This window comes from Phoca vitulina, unplaced genomic scaffold (assembly GCF_004348235.1).
Source record: "Phoca vitulina isolate PV1807 unplaced genomic scaffold, GSC_HSeal_1.0 scaffold88, whole genome shotgun sequence".
Taxonomy (NCBI): domain Eukaryota; kingdom Metazoa; phylum Chordata; class Mammalia; order Carnivora; family Phocidae; genus Phoca; species Phoca vitulina.
In genome coordinates, this window is record NW_022589791.1 from 2,918,111 (window position 1) to 2,944,654 (window position 26,544).

A 26,544-nucleotide genomic window follows, 5' to 3' on the forward strand; every position below is an offset into this window, starting at 1 on the left:
GGGGCGGCTGGGTGATAAGACACTGGGGAAGGTATGTGCTATGGTGAGCACTATGAATTGTGCAAGACTGTTGAATCACAGATCTGTACCTCTGAAACAAATAACGCAATATATGTTAAGAAAAAAAAAAAAAAGAAGAAGATAGCAGGAGGGAAGAATGAAGGGGGGGAATCAGAGGGGGACACGAACCATGAGAGACCATGGACTCTGAGAAACGAACTGAGGGTTCTAGAGGGGAGGGGGGTGGGAGGATGGGTTAGCCTGCTGATGGGTATTAAAGAGGGCACATTCTGCATGGAGCACTGGGTGTTATGCACAAACAATGAATCATGGAACACTACATCAAAAACTAATGATATAATGTATGGTGATTAACATAACAATAAAAAAAAATTTTAAAAACTTATTTTTATGTAATAAAGAAAATTATTATCTGTAATTTAAAATCATTAACATTTCATTTTTTGCATATTACTTTTCAAATGTGGTTAAATCACACTAAATATACCATTTTGTAATCAGGTATAAAATTCTGCCATAGATTATACTCATAATTATACTTTCAGTGACCACATTATTTTATCATCTTGACATACCTGTAGTTCATTAAAACATTCATCAAGTTTCATTAATTTAGTTCAGCATTTATTGAACAACTGTTGTGTGCCAGGCCCTGAGACACCGGACCACCCCTAACCTCAAGAACCCCAACTCAAGTGGCAGGGGCTGACGCATATACCCAGCACTGCAGTGGAGTGCTGAACGCACATCAAGGATGGCTCACCAGCAGTGCTAAGTGGGGTGGGATGCCGCTCCATCTGAGTGCTGCTCTCAAAGGATGAGAAGTCAACAGGAGGTCAGGAGGAAGAGGGGGGAAATGCAATATGGACAAGGCATAAGAACCTAAAATCACACACACAGAAAGGCAGTGGCTGAGAGTACAGCACAAGAAACAACTAAATGTAAACAGCGCCCACTCCATTAAAACCTCACCAGAACTGGGAGTTATTTTAATTTCCAGTACTTTCAAGAGAATAGAAAGGGTGACTCAAGGTAGATTTAAAATGCATTTCTTTGATTACCTGTGATGATGAACATATTCCAACATTTTTATTACTAATTGTATTACTCATCTGTTAAAATTCTCTGTCCATGTATGTACTAAGTCTTGGTATTTTTCTCCTCATTAAGTTTAAGGGAACTCTTCAGGTATTACAGATATTAACCCTTAGTCACACCTGATACGAGCATGTCCCCCAGTCTGTTATATGATTTGTAAGTCTTAAATGTTATATATTCACACTGTTGACCGATTCTTTGGTGAGTTTTTCACTGCTCCAATACTGAGTTATCGTACTGAGTTACTGAGTTATCACTAATCTGATAAATATTACATTCTATTTTCTTTTTTAATATTTATTTATTTATTTGAGATAGAGAGAGAGAGCGCAAGCATGGGGGGAGGGGCAGAGGGAGAGGGAGAGAGAAGCAGACTCCCCACTGAGTGCAGAGCCTGACGTGGGGCTCGACTTCATGACACTGAGATCATGACCTGAGCCGAAATCAAGAGTCAGACTCTTAACCAACTGAGCCACCCAGGAGCCCCTATATTCTATTTTCTACTGAGTTTTCTGAAGTGTGATCGTAAAAATATTTAGCTCTTGATACCAGCTAGACCTGATAAAGACATGATGTACACAAACATTCACATATAGCCATTAATCTCCCTCTTTCTATCCTACTCCCGTTCCCTTTGCCAAAATACAGCTAAGGAATTCCTTTGCATACAAACTCTTCATTTCTTTTTTTTTTTTTTAGGTCTTTTTATTAAAAAGTTTCAATGTACATTTCTTTGCATGGTCTAAGTTTTACAACTATATGACATCCAAAGCTCAAAAATATAGTTTCATGACTAAAAAGAGATGTTGGAACATTTGTTTGCAAGAATTAGAAAAATAATTTGATTTGTAGATATTGCCTACATTGGACATTTATTATATTCAAATTCCCTTACCTAACTACCAATGCTGGGAAGAGAACAGCTGGAGCAGGTATCCTATGCACTATGTTTAGAGATGGCCCTGAAACAACCACACCCTCTATGAAAGAAATAAGAATTAATATTTTAAGGCACATATAAGGACACAAAATACTTAAGGGACCCATCAGCAATAAAAACCAGTGCTAATTTTGAAGTACTGCTGGCAACATTTCACTCCTATACCTTCTACGTCCCCAAAACTAGAAACAACCTGCATTTTCTTTGAGGGCTTGGCATGCCATAGCCTTCTGGCTTGATGTTATGGAAGGCAATTTTAAAATTAGAAAGGGGGGCTTGGTCAAGTGGTTTGCAGTTGAGGACATGTGACTCCCACGGGAGTTTGGAAATTGGAGGGGGGAGGACACATTCTAGATGTCACAATGAGGGAGCACACATTGCTACCAGTGAGGAACCACAGATCCGAAGTGTTCCACTACATATAAGGCAATCTTGTACAAAATGTACACCCCAGATGCCAATGGCCACCTCACTTTAGCTTATAGCCCAAGATGACTTGCTTCCAATGTCTAGTCAAGGCAAATCTCCTGACTTCCATTTGTTCTATCCACCCTGCCATAGGTACTTGTTTCACAGCGATAGGGCCTGCCACAGGGAAGACTGGGAAGTGTACCTGGCTTTACTGGACTTCCTCCTTACTCCTGCTGTGGAGACTCTCACTTTACTGCCTGTTCTGGCCTGAAGTCATTCAAGTATCCCCACAAGTTCCTGGGCTTTGGCTACACTCTTCTCACTCTGATCCACCAAAACCTGTTTCCTGGAAGTTTTCAGCAAATACCTGATAAACAAATCACTCTAAGATACTAATCTCATGATAATACAATGTATTCTTCTTCCAAGGGATATCTGTATTGAAGATTTAATCCAAAGATACCACTTCTTACCGTCCCCTCTATTACCACCCTGGTCCAAGCTACTACACCATCTTTCTACCTGGATCACCACAGCAGTGTCTTAGCAAGTGTTCCTGCTTCAATCTTCTAATTCATAGTCTCTTCTCAATAGTGATCTATCATTTCCTAGCCCCAAGCCCTCTGATAGCTCCCTAATTCACTCAGAATAAAAGCCAAGTCTTTCCAATGGCCTGCAAGGCCATAAATGAAATGAGGAAAGGGGAAGGAAGAGTGTACCAGAAAGAAATAACAGGAGTCTACTTTGGTCACGTTAAATATGAGATGCCTAGGAGACATTCCAGGGGAGCTGCCAGAAAGGCATTATCCTCAAGATCCTCAGACGAGAGCTTCAGGCTAGACAAATGGCTCTCACCTGGGGATGATTCTGCCCCCCAGGAAACACTCCGCAATGTGTGACACATTTTTGGTTGCCACTTGTGGGATAGAGGGGGTTCTACTGGCATCTAGTGGGTAGAAGCCAGAGATGCCGATGTGATACATCGTACGGTGCACAGGACAGCCCCCTGACAAAAATTTACCCCATCTAAAATGTCACTAGGTGCTGAGGCTGAGAAAACGTATGCTAGAGAAATAAATATGGGAGACGCAGTCAAATAGATCATATTTAAAACCAGAAGTACAAGGTGAGAAAAATAAGAAACCTTGAGGAGCTCCTCTTCCAGCAGTCAGGTAAAAGTGGAAGAACGAACACAGAAGACTGAAAAGGGTCAGCCAGAATGGGAAAAGGCAATGCAGGAAAGGATGGTGGGCCAAAGGCCAAGAGAAGAGTGTTCCTGAAAGGAAGCAACACTCAACAATGGTCCACTCCAGGGAAAAGGGCTAAGATGGCAAGTGACACCGGTCAGGGGTAAGGTTTGAAAGAATGGAGGAGGTGTGCTGTGGGCGTAAGAGAACAGAGGCACGTGGGAAGGCTGCCAGGCAAATGAGGCTGCTGCGTACATCACTCAAGCGAAACCAACAGGCAGGTAGTTGGGCTCCTCCAGTCCTCTGGCTTTGCCAGATGGGAGAGATCAGAGAGGTGCAAAGGAGTAAGGGAATCTGCAGGACAGCAATCTGAACTGGGGCAGCTAGGGCTGGATAAGGAAGAACTGATGACAGAAGGGAACTAAGGAACAGAGAGGAGTGGGAGGAGGGGCTTAATGAACTGAAACACTTGATGAGTCATAAACATGTTTCCATAACAATAAATATACTCCTCCACCATGCTTTTAATTGTTCCATATTAATATAATCTGTTTCTTAATACTATTAAAGGAAATGTGATTTTACTTTAGTAAGAAAGAGCTATTTACTATCTGAACACTGCTCAGGGTCCTATTTACTTTGCCAGACCAGGATGAAACAGCATTTGTGGAAAAGACCATGTAATCATGAAAGATATGCTAAATAACAGTCATGGGTTAAAACACTGGCGTTTTCGTTGCTCATGTTGCAACTTTGAATGACTTACTTAACCTCTCTGATCCTAAATCTCTTTACTTAACAGAATGTGGTAGGCACAGTAGGCACCCAAATCCCCTTCAAGAATATCCACATCCTAATCCCTGGAATCTGTGAATACATTATGTTACATGGCAACCAGGATTAAGGTTGCTAATCAACTGACCTTAAAATAAGGAGACTATCCTGGAATACCCAGGTGAACCCACAGGAACCACAAGGGTCTTAAAGGGAAAAGAGAGAAGTGTAAGAGTCAGAACCAAAGACTGCCTGTGAGACTTGACCCACCACCACTGACTCTGTAGATGGAAGGAGGGCCACAAGCCACAGAATGTGGGCAGCCTCTAGAAGTTGGAAAAAACAAGAAAACTGATCTCCCCTAAAACCTCCAGGAACGAATGCTGTCCTGCCAACACTCAGTAACACCCATTTTGGGTTTCTGACCTCCAGAACTGTAGGATAATAAATTTGTGTTGTTTTAAGCCATGAAGTTTCTCTTAATTTGTTACGGAGCAATAGGAAACTAACACCAGGTAAAATGAATCAACTACGGTATCTGTGTAACCAAGAATATATACATAAAGTACCAAACAGAATGCCTAGGATACAGGGAAACATTTATATAGCTGTTATTGGTATTATTAGTGCTAATACCATCACAGCACCAAAACCAATGGTAGTCAAGAGAAAGAACACTGACTCAGTTCTAGAATTTACACAACTCTGTGACCTAAGACATCTTAGTTAACCTTAGTTACCCTACAGGACTCGTTTCTCTCACTTATAAAACAAAATGAGGGGGCCTAGAATACATGACTTCTAAAGTTTCTTCCAGCTCTAAAATTTTATAATTCAAAAACCTAATTCTTTAATGACATTCTACTTATTGCTAATTAACAGATTCAGAAAATCCTATTAAATAAAAACAGTAAGCCAAGCAGTTTTCATTTAATGTTTCAACATTTCCAATATTTTATATTGCTGAGTTATAGCCTTATAAAGTTGAGTCGTGGCATAAAAATCACAGACCTGCAAGCAAGGGAAAATATCTAAGTCATCCTGCTACTATTTAAAGGCCTCACAGTCAAACTACAATAATATCTTCTCAAGTAGCTCAAAGTATATTCCCACACATTACCTCATTTATTCTTTTTTTTAATAGCTTTATTGAGATGTAATTCACACACTATGCAATTAACCCTTTGATAGCAGATGATTTATTGGTTTTGGTATATTCACAGAGTTGTAAAACCATCACTGCAAACAATTTTTTAGAACATTTCCCTCATCCTAAAAAGAAACTCTCTATGCATTAGCAGTCATTCCCCATCTCCCTTCTCCAACCCTTCCTGGCCACTAATCTACTTTCTGTCCCTATAGATTGGCCTATTCTGGACATTTCATATAAATGGAATCATATAACATAGGGCAATTTGTGTGTCTGACTTCTTAGCATGTTTTGAAATTCATCCATGTTGCAGCATGTGTCAGTACTTCATTCTTTTTTCATGCTAAATAATATTCCACTGGATTGTGTGAAAAATATGCCACCACATTTTGCCTATCCATTTCATCAGCTGATGGACATCTGGGTTGTTTCTATGTTTAACTATCTGGAATAATGCTGCTATGAACATTAGTGTATAAATGTTTATGTGGATGTGTGTTTTGAGTCCTCTTGGGTATAGACCTAGGAGTGGAATTGCTGGGTAACATATGGTAACTCTATGTTTAAACCTTTTAAAGAACTGCTAAGCTGTTTTCCAAAGTGGCTGCCTCCTTTTCTCCCACCAGCAATGTATGAACGTTCATTCCAATTTTTACCACATTCTTACCAACACTTGTTATTATCTATCTTTGATTATAACCAAATAGCTGGTATGAAGTGCTATCTTTTGTGATTTTGACTTGCTTACCCCTATGACTAATGATGTTGAGCATCTTTTCATGAGCTTATTTACAATTTATAAGTCTTCTTTGGAGAAATGTCTATTCAGGTCCTTTGCCCATTTTTTAATTGTGTTGCTCTTTTTATTACCAGGTTGTAAGAGTTCTTTAAAAATTCTGGATACAAGTCCATTGTCAGATAACTGATTTGCATGTATGTATTTTCTCCCACTCTAATCTTAGGGCAGCTACTTAAACTCAATAAACAAAGTCTGTGTTGCTATCCCCATTTTACTGGTAAAATTGGCATTTTATATGATTAAATAGACTTGAAAACTGGCAGACTCAAAAAAACAACAACTTACAGCTCTGCTCCTATTTTTATTAATTTAAAGGGGCCATATATTCATGGCAACACTGTTGACAGCACCCCCAGGATGGCGCCCTCATTCAACCCTGATGCTGCCCGTATCAATAACCAGGTAGTATTATTTCCACAGTTATATCAAAGATGATTCGTTCATTCACTCAAAAAATAGTTATTAAGTGTTATGTGGCAGGTGCTGTGCTTAGGATGCATTTGTGAACATGACTTCATTAACCTTATAATTTGGCAGTGTTATACAAAATCCCTAGTGCTAAATCAATTTCCTAATGGCAAACCATCCAAACAAAGAAATTTATCTTAGTGCTTAAAAAACCACCCTCAACTCTCAAGAAGAAACATTACAGATTTTAATGCAAGGGATATCCTATTTTTTTAAAAAAATCCAAAGTGTCAAACTTACTTTGTGGCCCAGGATAACCTTGTTTTGAGTATTGACCTTACTAGGCCATCACTTGGTTCTTATAAATCCTTTTTATAATGCAGCAATGTTTACTTTAATGACATCTGTCAAAATGAAACCCAAGTAAAAGAGGAAAATACTCATATTTTTACCTTTAATCAGAAAAGCCTGAAGGCTCAATGTCTGTATCATAGCCAGTTCCTAACCTGTACGAATAAAAATGTTATGATAGCTCAATTAAACATAAAAACAAAAACACAGAATTACAAATCCAACCACCTAAAAAGGTAGTTCTAACCTGGTCTATCAAAGTAACTTTAATGCAAAGCAAAGAGACTAAATATCCCCAGGAGACTGAAGGCATAGCACGAAATGGCCCACACAAACTTTATATTTCTTGGCCTTGTGTTTTGTCCACACAAATGTTATTCTAAACTATAATATACCTATTTTCTTATTTAAAAAATGTTAGCATTTTTAATTAGAGTCAAAAGAATTTGTTGAGAAAGATCTCATGGTTTATAATTAGAACTACATTCATTTTTGCTGTGCAGATTCAGTAAATTAAATAACAGCTAGTAAAACTAACACTGGGGACGATGTACCATGCCTACCTCATAGTTCTGAGTGTCCTCAACACACCGCTTTGTAAACGCAGGGTGTGCATGCTGCCGTCTGGCCAGCTAGGTGCCTGCAGATGAAGGCAGCACAGGCTGAGCCCAGAGAGGGTGACCCGAGGTGATCCCGGAGATGGCATACTACGAGAGAGGCAGTAGCTACAATCAGTGCGGGGCTCTTCCACACTGTGAACTGAGAGCCTTGGGCTTTGCTTCAGGGAGTCAGGCAACTGCACTAAGTGGGCAGAACACAGCACTGCCGGCTTCCATTTCCCCTGCTTTCACCTGTCTTACATCATGGGCTTCCAGGGAAGTTTTTCAAAGACTAAAATCAGACTCCGACGAAAAGGTCTGTAAACCTAAATCTAGAGGAAGTCTTGGCTCAGCAGACAACAGTGCGCATCACATCTGAAAGACGGGTGAGGACAAAATGGGAGAATGAATAATGAAGCTGGTGAGGGGCAGAGTCAAAAACAGGAAAGGGTGCGGCAGAAGCCAAGGGTCGGGGGTCAGACCTTTATCCACTGAATATAATGCTTATTGTGGAGTGGGTGTGTCTGCTTAAAAGAGCAGCAATGGGATCCTTCACCCAGAAGCATTCAACTCTGAAATCTTAAACTCCAATATGCTACTTACAGGCTACAATCTCTTACCCTTCTAGATCTCTCAATTCCTTACCTGCCACCGCCAATCAAAACTCCACAGAACAGCCAATGTGAGCCTTCAGAAAAGTAAAACAGATCATGTCACTTCTCTGATTCAAGCCTTCCAATGGCTTTCCCATGACACTTGAATAAAATCCCAGGTCCTACTGCAGCCCTGAAGTATCACGGCCCTCAGTAATTACCACTCTCCTCCTCACTCATGCTCCCCAGTTACCTGGCCACTCCTCAAGCAAGCTCTGGGCCAGGGCTCTGCCATGCTGTTTGCATACCCTGGGGTGCTCTTTCCATTGCTGTGTCCTAACTACATTCCAGTCTCTGCTCAGAGGTCATCTTTTCCAAGAGCCTTTTCTTGTTCACATTATCTAAAATAGCATCACTCTCTACCCCCTTACCCTTCATTTTTCCTTTTAACATTTTCATATATATGTTTTTCTACCTCCCCTTTAGAAGTAAGCTCTAACAGGGCAGGGACTTGGTTTCGATCGTTGTTTTGATCTAAGGAGCCACACCACAGAGAACAGTGTTTGGAAGATAAATGCTCAATATTTATTGCATGAATGATGAAAGAATGAATAAATCATACTTGATCTTAATTATGTTTAAGATTCCAGTTTTTCCCCATGCCCTCTCTATTCTTTTCCTGATCCATCAGCCATGTTCCAAGCTTCACTTCCTGTCCACTATAAACCTAGGATCTGATTATCCAGCTTTGCCCACTCCCTTGCCTAAACATAGCTTTCTTGCTGGCTTGTCCTCCCCCTAAACCACTCTAAGAACCTACTTCTCCACTCCCACACCCAGACTAGAGATTGCTGCCATAAAAGCCCCAACCAAGTGGACCAGAGACTCTGCAAATGCATGGTCTCCCATCTCAACAGGGCCCTTGCTTGCTGCTGCCCATCAGTCTCTTTGTTGGCTCCCAATCAACTCCCTCTCTCACATTTCACAGAATCAATTCCAAACTTCCATCACTTTCTTCAAGCTTCCTAGTCTTCCCTCTACTCAGCAAATGACATCTCCACAGAACCAAAAGAGAGGTTATTAGGTCAGACTCCCTCAATTTCCTCCACCCCTGACCAACAACCACACTCTTACCTCCTTCCTGAGAAAGTGGAGCAAGGATGCCCCTCATCCTCCCCAAAGCTAACCTTCAACCAGGGCTCCAGAACTCAAGCCACCCCACCTCCTAAGGGATCTGATGCCATCATTTATCCACCTTCCTCTTCTAAATCTTCCACTTCTCCCTTCTGACTTTCCCCCCACTGTACATAAATGTTTAAAGCTCTCTCATTATAAAACAAATGAACAAACGAACCTAATATACCCGCCAAATGTGATGTCTTTCTCTTGCCACTGTCCTAGTTGCGCCTTCCCTTCACAGCCAAGTATCTTGAAAAAAGGGCTTAAACTCATTATTTCTACCACTCCCACCACCACCCCCAATTCACTAGTCAACCTCTGCAATCTGGACTTCGTGCAAACACAAAACTCTCTCCAAAATACAATGACTTCTTAACTGAAAATTCATGCAGAATTTATTAGACCTGTCAATTTAATATTGACATTCTCAATTTTAAAATGCTTGTCTCTTGGCTTCAGTAACATTACTCTTTCTTGGTGTTCTCCTCTTTTGGACTCTTCTTTGCAGTTTTCTTTGCTATTGATGGATCTGAGAAAAGCCCCTTGCATCTGGTATAGCAGTTAAAAACCTGGGCTGTCTTAGCTTGGGCTGCCATAACAAAATACCATGAGTGGGTGGCTTAAAGAACAAAATGTATTTTTCTCACAGTCTGGAGGCTGGAAGTCCGAGATCAAGGTGGCTGTATAATCTGGTTCTGGTGAAAACCCTCCTCCTGAGCTGCAGACAGTTGCCTTCTCACTGTATCCTCTCATGGCAGAGAGCTCTGGGGTCTCTTCCTCTTCTTATAAGGATACCAGTTCTACTGGATCTATTGGAGCACCCTTATAACCTCATTTAACCTTAGTCACCTCCCTAAAAGCCTTATCTCCAAATATAGTCACACAGGGGATTAAAGCTTCAACATATGAATTGGGGGAACGCAATTCATCCCATAGCAGCCAACAGTCATACAAGTATGGTAAAAACCCAATGTTCTATAACAACAATAACTGTACAAGTGTAAGAACTCTACAGCAACAAAGAAAATGGACAGCATATGAAAATATCAGAATACAAAATTGTTGCAAGAATATGTTATGCATATGAAATAAAAAGGAAATCACAACAGGAATGATGTTCAAATAAAGGAGTTTATTTCTAAACTCTTTGTTAGACAATTTGAAAGATAAACTTTCACAGAAATATATAAACGAAAAGCTTCAAGTGAAAAAAAACCACTAAGAACAATTCCAAACTGAATTTCCCATGTTTGTTTCCTATTTTCATCTCTGCCGTCTGTATTAACCAAGATATAGGCTGAACTGCTATAACAAGACCAAGAATGTAGCAGCACAAACGAAAGAGGAGTTCACTTCTCTCTCATGTAGTAGTCATGGGACTGAGGTTCCTTCTCTCCTGTCCTGCCACTCCCCTGGGGCACTGCCCTTGCCTGTATGATGGAAGCTGACTCGCCCATACCTCATCCATGGGGGCGGAGCAAAAACAATATGACAGACAGCAGATTTTTAATACGAATGTGGATGTGCACACATCACCTCCACTCCCATCCACTGGCCAAAACGTAGGTATGTGGTCTCTTCTGGCTACAAGGAGCCTAAGAAATAGGAGCTATGTGGCAGCAAAATATCAGAAATGGGAGTGCATCCTTCTTCCCACTCTGAAACATTCCTCTCCTTTTCTAAAGGGATAACCTGAAGTCCCATTCAGTTATTGGATTCAGCTCAAAGTCTAAGATCTCTGGGTGACACACAACCTCTTCAACAGATATCAATGTGTCTCTGTCCCCGTCCAATGACCTACAAACTAACAGACTTAAGTAACTTTGCTCTCTACCACCACCATTACAACCAATATACAATGGAATACAAATAAGATTAATGCAATTAAGTCTTCCATTCTGAAAAGAATGGCAAATACTATTCTTACCAATGATGAAATACTGCTGGACAGGAATGGCAGTCCCCACTCTACCAGGGAAACAAGTTCCTTGGTTAAACTTAGGTTCTGTGCTGGGGTGGGGGTGGAGGCAGGGGGGTCTGTAGGAAGGGGACGGATTCCCTTGTCCATTTGTCTGCTGGAGCCTGGCTTTCTCTCTGGAAGATACTTTCTTCTGTTATCCTTTCTGGCAATATATGAAGTGAACATAAGAGAGTATGTGCTCCAAAGAGGCAGGAAAGAGCTAATAGCCTATTTCCTGGGGGTACATGTTTGGGGGTCAAAGATTGCTTTAGTTGTCAAACAATGTCAAACCACCACAGGTTTTGGCAAGCTAAACTTGTAGTATCTTTGCCAACATAATCCTCTCAAAACCTCCATAGGTCTCTTTGTCTTCAGCCAGTGCCACATGAAAGTAACCACAACTCAAAATTGAGTCTGATGGTAGATGCTAAGCTTGTCAATTCTGTCCTTCTCTATTATTAGCTGACCTCTGAGGCAGATGCATCCCTCTCTCCCTCAATTTAAGGTTAGCTAACTTGAGAGCATTTGATTCACACGGCAGGATGATTATACCACCACCACACCCCATTCACATCAGGGCAAGCCATGTGACTTAAAATGTTCTTTCTGCCTGAATGATTTCAGGCTCAGCCACTCGATTAGCTGTGGCCAATAAAATATGAACAAAAGTAACACATGCCTCTTCCAAGCAGCTGGTTCTGCTATGTCTCCCTTCCCTCTGAAACAGAATAGCAATGTCCCCAAAAAGCCTATTCCTTTGGCTTGAAGTGGTAGAGGATGGTGGAACAGAGCCATAGACATGTCCTAAGTAAGAAATAAACCCTTGTTGTCCTAGGGAACTGAGACTTTGTATTTGTAACTGGAGCTTTACCTAGCTTAAGTGACTGGTTCAGGTGGGAAGATAAATCCTTAATATGATCCTTGCCTAGCCTGGCTTCCACTTTTCTCTGGCCAAGAAAATCTGACGAAGGTTCCTAAAAACGAATCTAACTTCTTGCTGTTTGGGAAAAAAAAACTATTTTTTCCACCCTGCAATACCCCATATTACTGTCCTTTCAGTCAATGCGAAGCATAGGCCATGGTCGTACAGAACTCCGTTAGCAAATTTATACCCCCTCTAAGTGCAAACTAGCTAATTGTTCTCTTACTTTACACCCTCTTGCAGTTCCTTGCTAAAGCAGCTAGTCAACTCGCGTTAGCCATCCTTCTATTTTTTTTTTTTAATTACCTTAGCACTCTTCCTAATTTTTTTTTAAAGATTTTATTTATTTGAGAGAGAGAATGACAGAGAGAGAGAGCATGAGAAGGAGAGGGTCAGAGGGAGAAACAGACTCCCTGCTGAGCAGGGAGCCTGATGTGGGACTTGATCCTGGGACTCCAGGATCATGACCTGAGCCAAAGGCAGTTGCTTAACCAACTGAGCCACCCAGGCGCCCCAACAGCAGTCTTTCTAACCACTCTCCTGGAGGTACAAACTGGACAGACACATCCATGCCCTTCCAAGTTATCAGAGGTGACAGCTTCACTAAGTGTTCTGCCATAGCATAACAAGGGTCACCAGTTTTCCAGCCTATAACATGGTGCCTACTGTCTGCTGGCTAACCACTCAGCCAGTACCATGCATTTTCGCAATTTATTATGGCAACACCCCACTTTGGGTACCAATTTTGGCACTATATTGGATATGGGGAAAGCTGCTGGGATAAAATGATGACAAATACAGCGGCTCAAACAAGAAAGTTTATTCTCTTCCTGGAAATAGTACAGAGATAGGCCAGTGCTTAGGGGAGGGTGAGTAGTAGTTGGTTCTGTCCCCCATGGTCATCTGGGGACCTAGGCTGACTAGGGATGGCTCTGCCACCCTCATCACAGGATGTCTACCTCTGGGTTCAAGGCAGCTGTTGCCATTCTAGTTGTTGCTGCTTTCTAGTCAGTAGGAAGCGGGGTGGCATAGAGAGAGGAATAGGACTAGCACCTCATCTTTAAGAAGATAACCCAGAAGTTGCACATAACCACTTTTGCTCACATTTAATTGGCCCAAACCTAATCACGTAGACAATCTCCTAAAGTCAGGGGAAGCTGGAAAATACAGTCTCTAAGGGAGATTCACATACGAACAGAGAAAAGGATATCCTAGATACTGGGGAAGAATTAACAACAGTTTCTGCCATACCTCACACAATCTATTCTCAAGAGTCATCAGAAATTTTTTTAAAAACGTATTTCAGATTTCAGACTGTGGCACCCTATGTTCAAAACCTCCACTGGCTTCCTCTTTCACTGAGCATAAAAACCAAAGTCCTCCCAAAGGCCTACACTCCCCATGCAATCTGCTCCCTCCATTACCTCTCTCACTTCATTTCCTAATACTCTTCCCTTAAAATAAACACCAAATGTATTAAAGATCTAAATGTGAAAGGTAAAACTATGAAGCTAATGAAACAAAAAGTAGGATGATATATTTGTGACCTTGGAGTGATAAAAGTTTCTTAAGATCTCAAAAGTATAAACAATATGGGAAAATTCTAATGGAACTGAAAGAATTGACTCCATCAAAATTAAGGACTTGTTATTCAACAAAAAACATTATAAAGTTAACAGGCAGGAAACTGGAAAAATATGTTTGCAACTTAAAAAAAAAAAAGCATTTAATATCCAGTGTATGCCAAGAACTCTTTAAGATAACAAGAAGACAGGAAATGCAATTAAAAATTTGGTAAGAGACAGCAGCAGACAATTTACAGAAGGTAAAGATAAACTATAGAATGACCCATTAAATTTGAATTAAAGATAAGCAATAAAAAAATTCAGTATAAGTATATCCCAACTAATGCAAGGGTATATACTTATACTCAAAATTTATTTGTTGTTTACCTAATATTCAAATTTAACAGGTTGCCCTGTATTTTTATTTGCTAAATCTGACAACTAAAGGTGAAATCTGTATGGCTAACAAGTAAATGAAGAGAAACTGAGGCTCACTGGTAATTAAAGAAATGCAAAATAAAACTATGAGATACCATTTTATACCCATTATATTAGCAGATAATGGGTTTTTTCCATTTTACTACAGAAGATCATTTAACTTAGGATTCTTTTTTTGATCATTTCACTAGGCAATAAAAGCCCAACTATTTACTGCATATGCACAGAGAAAAACCACATTTCAAATCCATTATTTCACACACATAAATAAAGCACATAAATAATCCCAGTAACCATACTCAGGCATCGAAGATATCTTTTTCCTAGAAAATCTAAGTACCTACTTAGTACAAATTTGTAAAATTTAAATGTTGAGGATAAAAATGTTTGAGTATCATTTAGTAATTAAGCAATAGCACTTCATAAACAATATATTAATTTTAGTACTGGGTTGAGATTAAGCTCTTAAGGTTAACTATCATAGCAGGTCAGAAATTTGGACTGTAAACAAATACAAGAATTAGGCTTCACATTTTCAAAGAGCTTTCACATAAAAATGCTTTATCCAAATCATAAATGTAGCTTTATCACTGGATAATACTTGTCTAGAAGGCAGAGAGGTATGGCACAAGCTGTAGGTTAAGGAAGGAAACAGGGGCTGCATATAAACGTGACAATACCCACTACGCATTCTTTTTTTTAAATATTATGAGCTTATTTCATATGTAAATACAGTACACAGGGTATTTTTAATAAAACTTCAATACAACAAAGAAAGTATACCAAAAACTAATTTTGCCTTCTCTAACTTCTAATACAAAGAATGTCCTCTGAGTTTATTTTAGCATCTCAAAGGAAAACATTTTTAAAACTAAAATATTACTGTGAGAGATCAATTTAGAAAATTATCTACTTTTTGTCAGAGTTCCAGTAAATAGTCATAAATAGCTCTTTATTTCATTCTGAATAAAAATATTATAAAATAAAAATTAAACCAAAATACTTTATAAAAATGGTACTATAATTGTGGTAAAATGATTCACAGATACTAAAATAATTCAGCCTACCTTATATAAAAGACATACACTATAATCATTAACCTTCTAAAATGCTGACAAGAATAATTGTTAATTAACTTTCAAAAAGTCATCACTTCTAGATGTATCTCTAACAGCAAAAACAACAAACTTTCAGATCTATAATTCAGCATCCATCAAGACTACTTTTGGCAGGCATATGATAAGACGCACTCCCACAAGAGAAAAAATAGACATAAAAGTAACAGCTTTCACCATAGTGTTTAAAACATTAAAGTATTTCCATAAATAACGTATTACCTTTTTAACTATATATAAAAATAATCCTTGAAGCCGCCTGGGTCCCAAATAACATATAATCCTTTGAATGGTAGATAGAAAACAAATGATAGTCACTGCACTCATTTCTTTTTTTAAAAGTTTGAGAAGAAAAGCAAAATCAGAAGTGTATATTAGCGCAACTGCTAATATAAATGTTTGACATAAATGTCAATGGAAAATAAAAGTACCTATTCTCCAGCTACAAGAAAGGAAAAGATTATTCTTTGGCTCTATTCCAAGCTGGGAACAAGTAACCACAGAACCGGTTTTAAATATGCCCCAGTCTATCAATCCTTAAACTCCAGTCAACATTTCCACTTAAGTACTCAGCTGAGGAAGTGAGCCGATCAGCAACTGCCTTGCTTCTGTACCTTTGCTCCTCAAACGCCAGCCAGTCCCCAAACTCCAAGTTTAAAGTTGGCCAATCCCTAAATTGTCTCACTGAAAGTAAGCCAATCCTAAAACTCCATGCTTCTTTAAAACCCTATTTAAATACATCTCTGCCTGTTTCAATGATTATATTCTGCAAGCATAGCTCTCCCTTGCTTAGCAAGTATGAAATCCAGCTCTGTTTCAGTTACACTTAATGGTGGTCTCTCCCCTCAATAATACTAGAAATATTATGGTAACTTGGATATAGCATTTTTCTTCACGGAGGTAAGAAAAATATTTTCATGCTAATTCAGTCGTATGGAAAGTTGAAAATCTTCACCTTTTAAATATAATTATAATCCTTCATGCCCAATACACAAATGCACTTAAAAAAAACTCTTTTTCCTTCCCTTCTCAATCCCAGACCCACAGTTTCATACTATCAATTGTCCACATCCAGCCAGTGGATGTATTATAGAAAACATTAAAATTTCCAATTACAGACCTAAAAGTACAGAACTGGTGTTTGCCACAAGTGCGGGAGGTAGGGGGATAGGTAAAATGGGTGAAGGGGAATGGAAGGTACAGGCTTCCAGTTATGGGATGAGTAAGTCCCAGGGTTGAAAGGGACAGCATGAGGAATATAGCCAAGATATTGTAATAGCTTTGTATGGTGACACTTGCTGTGTGCACAGCACAATGTATAGAGTTGAGGAATCACTATGTTTATACACCAGAAACTAATTTAACATTGTGTGTCAACTACACTTCATTAAAACAAATAATCTGATTTTAAAAATGGGCAGAGGATCGAAATAAGCATTTTTCCAGAGAAGACATACAGATGGCCAACAGGAATATGAAAAGGTGCTCGACATCACTCATCATTAGAGAAATGCAAAGCAAAACCACAATGAGATACCACCTCGCACCTGTTAGAATGGCTATCATCAAAAAGACAAGAGGTAACAAATGTTGGCAAGGCTGTGGAGAAAAGAAAAGGGAAACCTTATGCACTATTGCTGGGAATGTAAACTGATGCAGTCTTGTGGAAAACAGTGTGGAGATCCCTCAAAAAAAGAAAACTAAAACTACCATATGCCCCAGCAATCCCACTTCTGGGTACTAAAATTTTTCTTCCAATTACTGAAACTCACATCAAGAACTGAATTTCATCAAATAATCTTCAAACAAAATAATAACTCATCAAATATTTGAGTAGATATTCTTTTTGAAAGAGAGCCTCAAATAATATGGTTTCTAATTTAAAAATTAGAATGAATGGAAGTCCCATTCCAAATCTAAATCCCTCTTTCAAAATGGCAAAGTGAATCATGCCAAGTAGGTCGCCTCACCCAAGTATACTCAAATACAGCTGAGAGCCATCTCTTCACACTGCTTTTGCACTTAAGTGTGCTCAAAAAATAAACTCTACATAGCAAGTAGCACTACCTTATGCTTTATCAAAACTCACTGAAGATTCCACTCAAGTCACAGTAGGATGACAAACACTGAATTACCAAGTGACTCAAGTGACAACATGAACATCTGACTACGTGTTGTAGGAAACCAGAATGTCACCCCCAAATATGCCATTTTGACATTTTGATTATTTTGAATCAAAGGTACTTAAGTAACAGCAGGTGCAAGGACACTCTGACTCTCCTTTTTTTGTCCTCAAAGTAAAAGATAAAACTCCCATGTGAAAGGTATCCTCCCTTGTACCAGGAGGAAGGCAGACATTCTTATCACCAGAGATGGGGAACTAGGAGCTGAGAAACCTGTACAAAGAAATCTTATTAAGGTAATCCTTCTCTTCCTCGTTACTTCTTCACCATTTACTACCCCTAGCCCAGACTCCTCTGGGTCTTGTCAATTCTTCACAAATTTATTGTTTCTTTGTCTAAAATGTATAAAAGCTTCCTATTCTGGTTACTTCTTTGGGTCTTCATTGAAGGTTCCCCTGTACAAGTTTAATAAAGTTTGTACGTTTTTCTACTGCTAATCTGTCTTATATCAGTTTAATGCTTAGGCCCAGACTGAGACCCAAAGATGATGGAGACTTTTTCCTCCCTTAGTGTCAAGAGACCTACTTAGTTAGGTTAAGCATGGATTTGGTGAATTTATCCAGAAACTGTCAAATTTATTTATTAGAGAATATCTGGAGAGGCAGAATAGGTCAGTGAATATAGGCAAAACTACATTATGAGTTGGGTGACCTTAAGTAAGTTCCCAGTTTTCATAAGACAGTCAGGAAGATCAAATGAGACAACTAGTAACTTTAAAAATGTCCTAAGCATCAAAACCTCTGAGAGTCCGAGATTTGCTTTTGTCCCTAACTTGCTATAATATATACAGCACATCATTTGATCTAAGTCTGTTTCCTCATCTGGCAAGTAGTGAGGATAATGCATGCCCTACACATTTCATGGGGTGTTCATGAAAATCACATATAAAAATTAATATGAAAGGATTTCTGAAATATATAAACAACCGTGTAACTGTGAGATAGTTAATTCAATATATGAAGGAGATTCACACTAGCAAACCTGTTACAACCCAGGATTGTATAATGCCCAAATTAAATTAATTTTACTAAGAAAAAAAATTCATAGCTAAATACAAACCAAAAACACTAGACATATTGGCAACCAAAAAAATTCAAAGCTATTAGCTACAAAAAATATTTTCCTTGCAATAAATGAACCAAATTGGCTCAGCTCTCCAACAAACTAAAAGCAGTTCAGCACAATCTTTTGCTCAAGTCAGGTGTTTACCACTTACAACTACTGCCTCAACCTCTAAAGCATCAAAAAAAAAAAAAAGTAAGGAAGAAAGAAAAAAGTTACATATTGCAGGGTTTCTCAATATCCACAGTATTGACATTTTGAACTTAATAATTTTTTATTGTTGAGGTTGCCCTGTGCCTTGTAGGATATTTAAGAACATTCTTGGTCTCCACCAACTACATGACAGGTACAATGCCCTCAAACATAGTTGTGATAACCAAAAATGTCTCTAGACATTTCCCCAATGTCTCCAGAGTGACTTGGGGGAAGGAACAAAATCATCCCCAGTGGAGATCCACTGAGGTAAATCAGTAGTTCCATATTCCATATATTCCAGTATTTACATCACATTTATGCAGAATGCAACTTCAAGCTAGCACTTTTGCAGTATAAGGACCAAAGAAAAGAATGCTGTCTATAGGATAGTAATATTTAAGAATTATAGCTATGGTAGGGAGTTATGGTTAAATTATCCCTTCCATCACCATGTTGTTTTTGCTTAAACCTCTCTAAGAACTTTTTTCTTGCATGTTCTTTTGGGATAACAATTTGGTTAATCTGTCACTAAAGCTTAGTCTCCACCCAGCCTTACTAATTAACAGTCATTATTATTTATGTGGGGAAAATATCAAGCCTCAAGATCTTAATTTCTAAGTAACCATGTATCAAATGAATCAAATTTAAGTGACACTTAACTGCTTACATTATTTAAATATATTCAAACATTACAATGCTAAAGCAAAAGTATACAAACTAGTAGTATTCAGCTATTACTGCAAATACACTATGAATACACTATGTGTGTGTATGTATATACACTATATATGTATATATATATCATGTATACACACACACATATATGAGCTGAAGGTAATAACAGAAGAGTGTAGATATGTTATATCTATATATACATTATATATAACATGTATATACACACACACACATATACACACACACATATATGAGTTGAAGGTAATAACAGAACAGACTAACAGAAACTATAAGAAGTTTAAATGTTAAAAAATATTTAGTGCCCACTACATGTTATCAGTGGGCTAGACACATAATTTTCTACAAGAGACAATTTCCATACACTTACATTTGTATTCTTATCTAGTAGTTTCTAAATTTGCTCATGTAAACATAGATTTTTAAAAGAATCTGGATTTTATAAGTTATCTAGGATGGTCAGTGTTAGAAAGAGGGGCTCCTGTCTTCAAACAGGAAGACTTACCATTATGCCTGCCCTGCTGGGAGCTTTCTAGCACAATTAAACCATCAACCTGCCCTCACTAAGCCTGAACTTAAAAAATGACAAAGCCTGAGCAATCAGCAGCCCCTTCAAGATACTTTATACCATATATGCATATCTGATATTCCTGGGAAAGCTAGCTGCAACTGTGGGATAAAGAAATACTAATCATTTCAACCCCATTAAATTTAGGGAAGCCATGGTAGCAGATTTAAGGTTTTGTGAACTGCAAAATGAAATGGCACATTTCTACATTTATATTTTTGGAGGGTTCCCATTTAGAGTGATGGTGGACTTTATTATTCCTATCAACTATCCCACTAAAGCTAAAAAAGCTAAACAAGATATAATTTTATATATTGCAAGAAAAAACTCTGAAATTAATCACAAAATCTACAATGGTGTAATTTTATAAAATTTTTTAATGGTTCAAATTTGAAATACTCACGTTAGGAAGTAATAAAATTGTGACAAATGTATTGATGTTAGAGTATACCCCTAAAAAGATCTACAGAAATAAGATACACATTTTTGTGCATATTGTTCTAGTTTCCATGCTCTACAATGCTCCAGATAGGAGATGTAATCTATAACTCCACCTATGACATATACCACCAGATCCCCTTTCCATGACAAAAAAATGTATCTCAATGTTAAAGAGATGATCAGCAGAGAAACTGAAACTTACTCCAGTATGTGGAACTTTGGCATGATACACTTAATCCAGTGGAAACCTGCCTAAATACCTCACACAGCCCCTCCATCACCCTGTATTATGCAAGATGCAACATTTCAAGCCAACTCCCTTATTTCACTAGTAAGTCCTGTCAACACTGAGGTAACAGAACTGGAAAAACTCATCACTCCACAATGATACTAAAATATCAGAATTTATTTCATTTGGTAAAAATTATACCATTGCCAAATAAAGCTAATGCAAATATAGTAAAATATGCAAGATTATGAGTAATTCTTTTGTTGAAGAGGACTCTTGGGGAGCCTCAAATTCACTGTGCAATTGCTTAGGCATTCTTTTGCTCTTTCGACCCCATCATGCCCCATCCCTCAAGTATATGGGGTAGAGGGGGCTGCAGAGGCCAGAATGAAATGATCAGCATGCATTTATGCATTTGGTCTACTCTGGTTTTATTCCCACAGGTTTTTCCTCAAACTGCTCCTCCAACGAGAGTGCTATGTTTTATTCATCTCTGAACTCCCAAAACTTAATCAAATGTCCCACATATAAAGTCATTCCTAATAGCTACTACATGGCAGGCCCTGGATTAGGAACTAGAGACGGAGAAGTAAAAAAGATACAGACCTCACTTCACAGAACTTCATGGAAGGGGGATATTGGATATTGGCTGTGTGAACTGAATCAAAGTAATCAAAGTCCAGTCAGCACAGTCTAACTGCCTATGTTCTTTTCCTCCATGCCAACCCAGGCTTAGATGAGGAACAAAAGCAGGCTTTCTCTTCAGAAATATAAATGTGAGTCTCCAGCTCTGACCATTGCCCTGAGTTCCAAATTCATATATCCAACTGCCTACTCAACAAGCTGACTTACAGGTAGTTACAGACATTGACTGTGTGGAGTCTGAAGCCAGACTGCTGGGTTTTGAATCCTGGCTCTGTCACTCGCAAGCTGGGTGATTTTAGGCAAGTTGCATTTAACCTCTCTGTGCCTCTGTCTTCTCATTTGCAAAATGGGGACTATAATGATCCCTAGCACATACAACTGTTACAAGGATTAAATTAATTAATACATGGAAAAGTGCTTAAAACCCTGCCTAGTACAGTTTATGCCTACAAAGTGCTTACTATTACTACTAGCTCTAGTATTACTGTTACTATGTCTACAAGGCATCTAAAACTTGTCCAAAACAGAATTCATGATTTTCTCACCAAACCCCTTCCAACCTGCTCAGTCAACAGCACTACTGTTCTCCCAGCCTAAAACCTAAGAAGTCATGACTTTTCTTTTTCTTTTTCCTCACACTCCAGGTTAGTTAAATCCACACCAGTAGCTCTACCCTCAAAAACATATCATGAACTCGACCACTTACTATCATCTCTGCAACTACTTCCCCAAGGCCAAGACACCAGCATCTCTCCTCCAGGGTAGAGACACAGCCTCCTACCTCCCCATTTTTGATACCCCCCCATGACCTTACAGTTAATTCTCCAACCAGTAAAAGTAAAATCAAATGCTATTTCCTTGATATAAACCTTCCAGTGGTTTTCTACCACACCTAGAATAACATTACTTCGCCATAGCCCCCATAATCCGGCCTGGTCCTCCAACATCATCTGCCACCACTTTCTCCCTCCCTTGCTGTGATCAAATACTCACCTTGCTACGCCTTGGCCACCTCAGGCTAGCTTCCCCCTCTGACCATTGCTCCTTTGTTGCTCCTGTTGTACAGGATTGTCATCTGGAGCGTGGACTCTGAAGCCAGATTGCCCAAATTCGATACTGGCTCTATCACATTTTAGCTGTACAACCTTGAGCAAAGCTTCCTGTGTGTCAGTTTCTTCGTCTATAAAAATGGAGATATTAGTACTTAACTAATAAGTTAAGTAAAATGTAAAAATTTAGTGTTTAGAAGACTGCCTCACATAGAGTAAGCTCCATGTAAGTGCTTACTGCTCTTACGATCCTTGCCTGAAATGTTCTTACCTCAGGCTCTTCCTCTCCCTTCAACTGATTCAACTGTCACCTTTTTTGGAAGGCCTTCCCTTAACAGACCATAACTAAAACAACCTACCCTGTTCCCCCACTGTCATTCCCTTATCTTCCTTTACCTCACTATACTTAATCACTATCTGAAATAATATTATGTACTTAATCTTTGTAGCCTATTCACTGGAAAATGAGCTCCACCAGGTTGGGGACTATCTTGTCTGCTGCTCTATTTCTAGTTCTGACTAAGAACCTGACTTCTGAATAAACATACCTCTTATCCAGGCTAGGGGACCTATGGGAATTTCTTAATAACAAGACCATACTTAGCCTTTCATTCTTACACTTGTGATCTCATTTGATCCTTGAAAAAGCAACAGCAAATACACCATCATCTCCCATTTTAGACAGAAAAAGAAAATCCCAAATTTGGGTGACTTGTCTTTAGACACAAAGCTATTAATTGGTAGAACCAAAACTAGCACCCCTGCTTTCTAATTCTAAGGCTTCTCAAAGGAGGATAAACTGAATTTACAGAAATGTGATCTCTCAATCTCTGGAATAAATACTCCCTGGGATGTGTACAACAGTTTTCCCTTCAAAGTTCCTAACAAATACTTATCTCTAAATTTAAGAAGTGTTACAGTACTAACTCCTCAATAATGTACTAACCCTCGGCAAGCCAAAACATTCAAAGTCAGATATGACGATGGGATATTCCAAGTCCACACAGCAATAACCCCTAAAACTCAGTGTATCCGTGTTGAGTATAATGTACTAGTTCCAACATGATAAAATCTTTCTCTGAAAAACCCAGCCAAGGGGACTTCGTAATTGTCAAGAACATTGTGGTAAGAGCACCAGTCATTTCTTGATCCCTGTTCCACTAAGTTCAGTGACAACCATTCAGATTGCCCATCAGACTCAAGTACTGTCCATGATCAGATGGAGGGTGACTACGAGGGGGCTGAGGAGGCAGAACTGTTGAAAAAGATCCCTACCTATAAGACCTTGGTTAAATGGCCATTGGCCACCACATTCTCAGGATAACGATTGTCTTTCTAAGCTTTTACCTAGCAAGTTTACATGCTTGTGTTACCTCACATGTTCTCACAATGTTCCTGGTTCTGTGCGAATGACAATTAGGCCAGAGGCTGCTTCACCTCCATTTTACACAAAAAGGAAACTGAGGCAGCAGGTGGTTATCTTTACAACTTTTCCTCAGCGATCTGGTCACTTGCGGGATCCCAAAGGAAGCCTAGATGTGGAGTCTCTGAAGAAACCCTCCATTCCAGACTTCGCATGTCAAACTCCAGGGCTGAGGGGGAAGCTAAGCCCCTTCATCAGGGAAGGGGAAAAAAGGGGGTCGCTCCCATCTGGACCTTCCCGGTTCCTTCCCTGTCCTCGCTCGCCGGCCCCTAGAGCCCTCTCGGCCCCAGGGTAGAAGTGCGGGCCTGTCCCGCGGGGCGCGGCCTCGCCTCCTCGCACTGCCGGTCCCGCCCGCCCCAGAGGGCGCGCTCCCGCTCTGGGTGGGGACCTGTCCCTTCACCACGTTCGGCGGCTCCCCGATCGCCCAAGAATCAAACGCCCGCAGCCACCACCGACACCGGGAATGCGAGCAGCAGGACGAGCACCGCAGGCCCAGGGAGCTGCAGGAATCCTCAAAAACTTACAGTTTTCCTACAGCGTGCGCGTCACGGCGAGGTGACGTCACGGGACCCGGCGTTCGGGGAGGTCAGGCCGCTGGGCGCCCGGCCGCACCGCCCCCACGGCTCCGCCCCGTGCGCGACGACGGGAGAGACGCCCCTTTCCTCGGCGGCCCCGCCCCACGCCGTGGGGCGCTAGGCGCAGGCGCACACAGCCTGCGTGGCCGCCTTCTAGGGCGGGGACTGCTTGAGAGAGCTTCGCTGGAAGCCTGTGGCCGGGGCAGGGGGCACCAATGGAAGGGGGCGTAGACACACACCCCCGCCCCCACCGCCCCTACCGCTCCCCCCACCCCCGGGAGCACAGCAAACAAGCTGTCGCCCAGGGGCCTGGAGTCGGACGCCAGGGTTGTGAGGTAGATTTTCCGCAGACATTGCCTCCCTTCCCTCACGTGTTCATTAAAAGTTCTCCACGTGCGGAAACAACCATTTGCTCCCCATCAGGTGCCTGCGAGCACTCGGGCGGGAGGAGTCAGCTCTCCTACGGGTCCCCGCTCCCATCCGGCCCCGCCCTTGGCTCCGCCCCAACCGGACCTGCCTCGGCTCGGCCCCGCCCACGCCGGCTAGACCCGTCCCCTCGAGCCCGCCCTTCCGGCTCCCGCTCCGGGCTCTCGCCGGCTCCCGCCTGTCCCGCCGTGTCCCGGCGCCACCTGGGAGGTTTTGGTGTCTCCTTCCTACTGGATTTCCCGTTTGGGCTCAGTAAAGCTACTTACAGGCTACCGTTCACCTCTGTTAAATTTAACAAACGGTGGTCTGTGTAAACAAATATGTACACTTCTTGGCCAGTGTGAACTTTCCACCACCTCCCACTCACGTGATCATACCTTCCTGTGCCCTGGGTCTCTGCTCTTTTTGCTCTTCTTTATGCTCTTACAAATGACGAGTTCTGGTTTTAAAAGATGGCTCAGTAGAAGGGAAATGAAGGCTCGAAGAACTAACACCAATATATTAACATTTTATTTCTGGCTTATAGGATTCCTACATTACTCTCAGAAGCAGGAAAAATGATAAACGTTTTGGTTAAAAGTGGCTCACACAAATCAGTCTTGGGGGAAAAATAATAGGAAAAACAGGCCTTGAAAATAGACCTTAAGGAGGAAATATTGAAGATAGCAAATACCTCTTTTAAAAATGTATTTGGAATCACGACAAATGGCTAGATCAGGCATGGGATTTTGCCGGGCATCTCCAATATAAATAAAACCTGAAACAATGGTTTGTTTACACTCTCATTGAAAATACTGTAGTATTTTCATAGGAAAGAGTGATTACAGGAGAATATTAGTCTTTAGCTCTTGACATCTAGCTGGTTAAAAATAAATATGTGTATTATTCAAGAAAAATCTAAAGTTCTGCAAAGTTTCTGATTTGGATAATATTCGTACATTTATGTTAATATAATTTTATACAGGATCTTAATTATCAAATAATGTAAGAAATGTGTAAATAATTGTAAGAGTAAAATATTTTTCTGTAGAGCAGAGTTAGAAAAATAAGCACTTTTTGAAAGTGCTACATATTTTAAAAATAATGATATTTATATTTTTCTTTGTAAAACAACAATTTTAAGAAAACTTTAAATTGTACATTTCATTGTTCACATACTTATAAAATGTTTTATGTATATCATGCCAAAAGTTGGAATTCTCTTTTGAGATTCTAGATATACCTATGGGAGTGTTTCACAAGTAAATGTCATCTCTCATTTTTTGGAGTGGAAATGGTTAAGAAGTATACATCAAATTCATTAAATGTTTTTAACATAGAATACATTTGCTTCTATAAGATGGTTTGACAAGATGCCTTCTTTTTTTCCCCCATCTTATTATTCAGTATTTTTTTCCCTTGCTACCCCAAGGTTTAAAACAAAAACAAACACTTCCTATATTACCAGATGTAGGAAAGAAGTAATATGGCCAAGAAAAGATTGACAAGCAGAAAGGGTACCCAAACAAAGAGGAACTTCAGGGAATGTTAAGTAAAAATTCGAGG

The 26,544-nt window shown here is 39.9% G+C and overlaps 1 protein-coding gene across 3 annotated transcripts in view; it reads right to left on the reverse strand.

The window, feature by feature from the left end:
* The window catches only part of ZNF438 (zinc finger protein 438), a 175,989-nt gene extending 151,388 nt beyond the window's left edge, over positions 1 to 24,601 (reverse strand). For 2 of the 3 annotated variants that reach the window (XM_032395832.1, XM_032395830.1), the window contains exon 1: positions 24,523 to 24,601. The gene's annotated coding sequence lies outside the window, so the exon portion shown is untranslated. The remainder of the gene's footprint in view (positions 1 to 24,522) is intronic. The other variant, XM_032395831.1, reaches the window with a different exon arrangement.
* Positions 24,602 to 26,544: the final 1,943 nt, after the last annotated feature.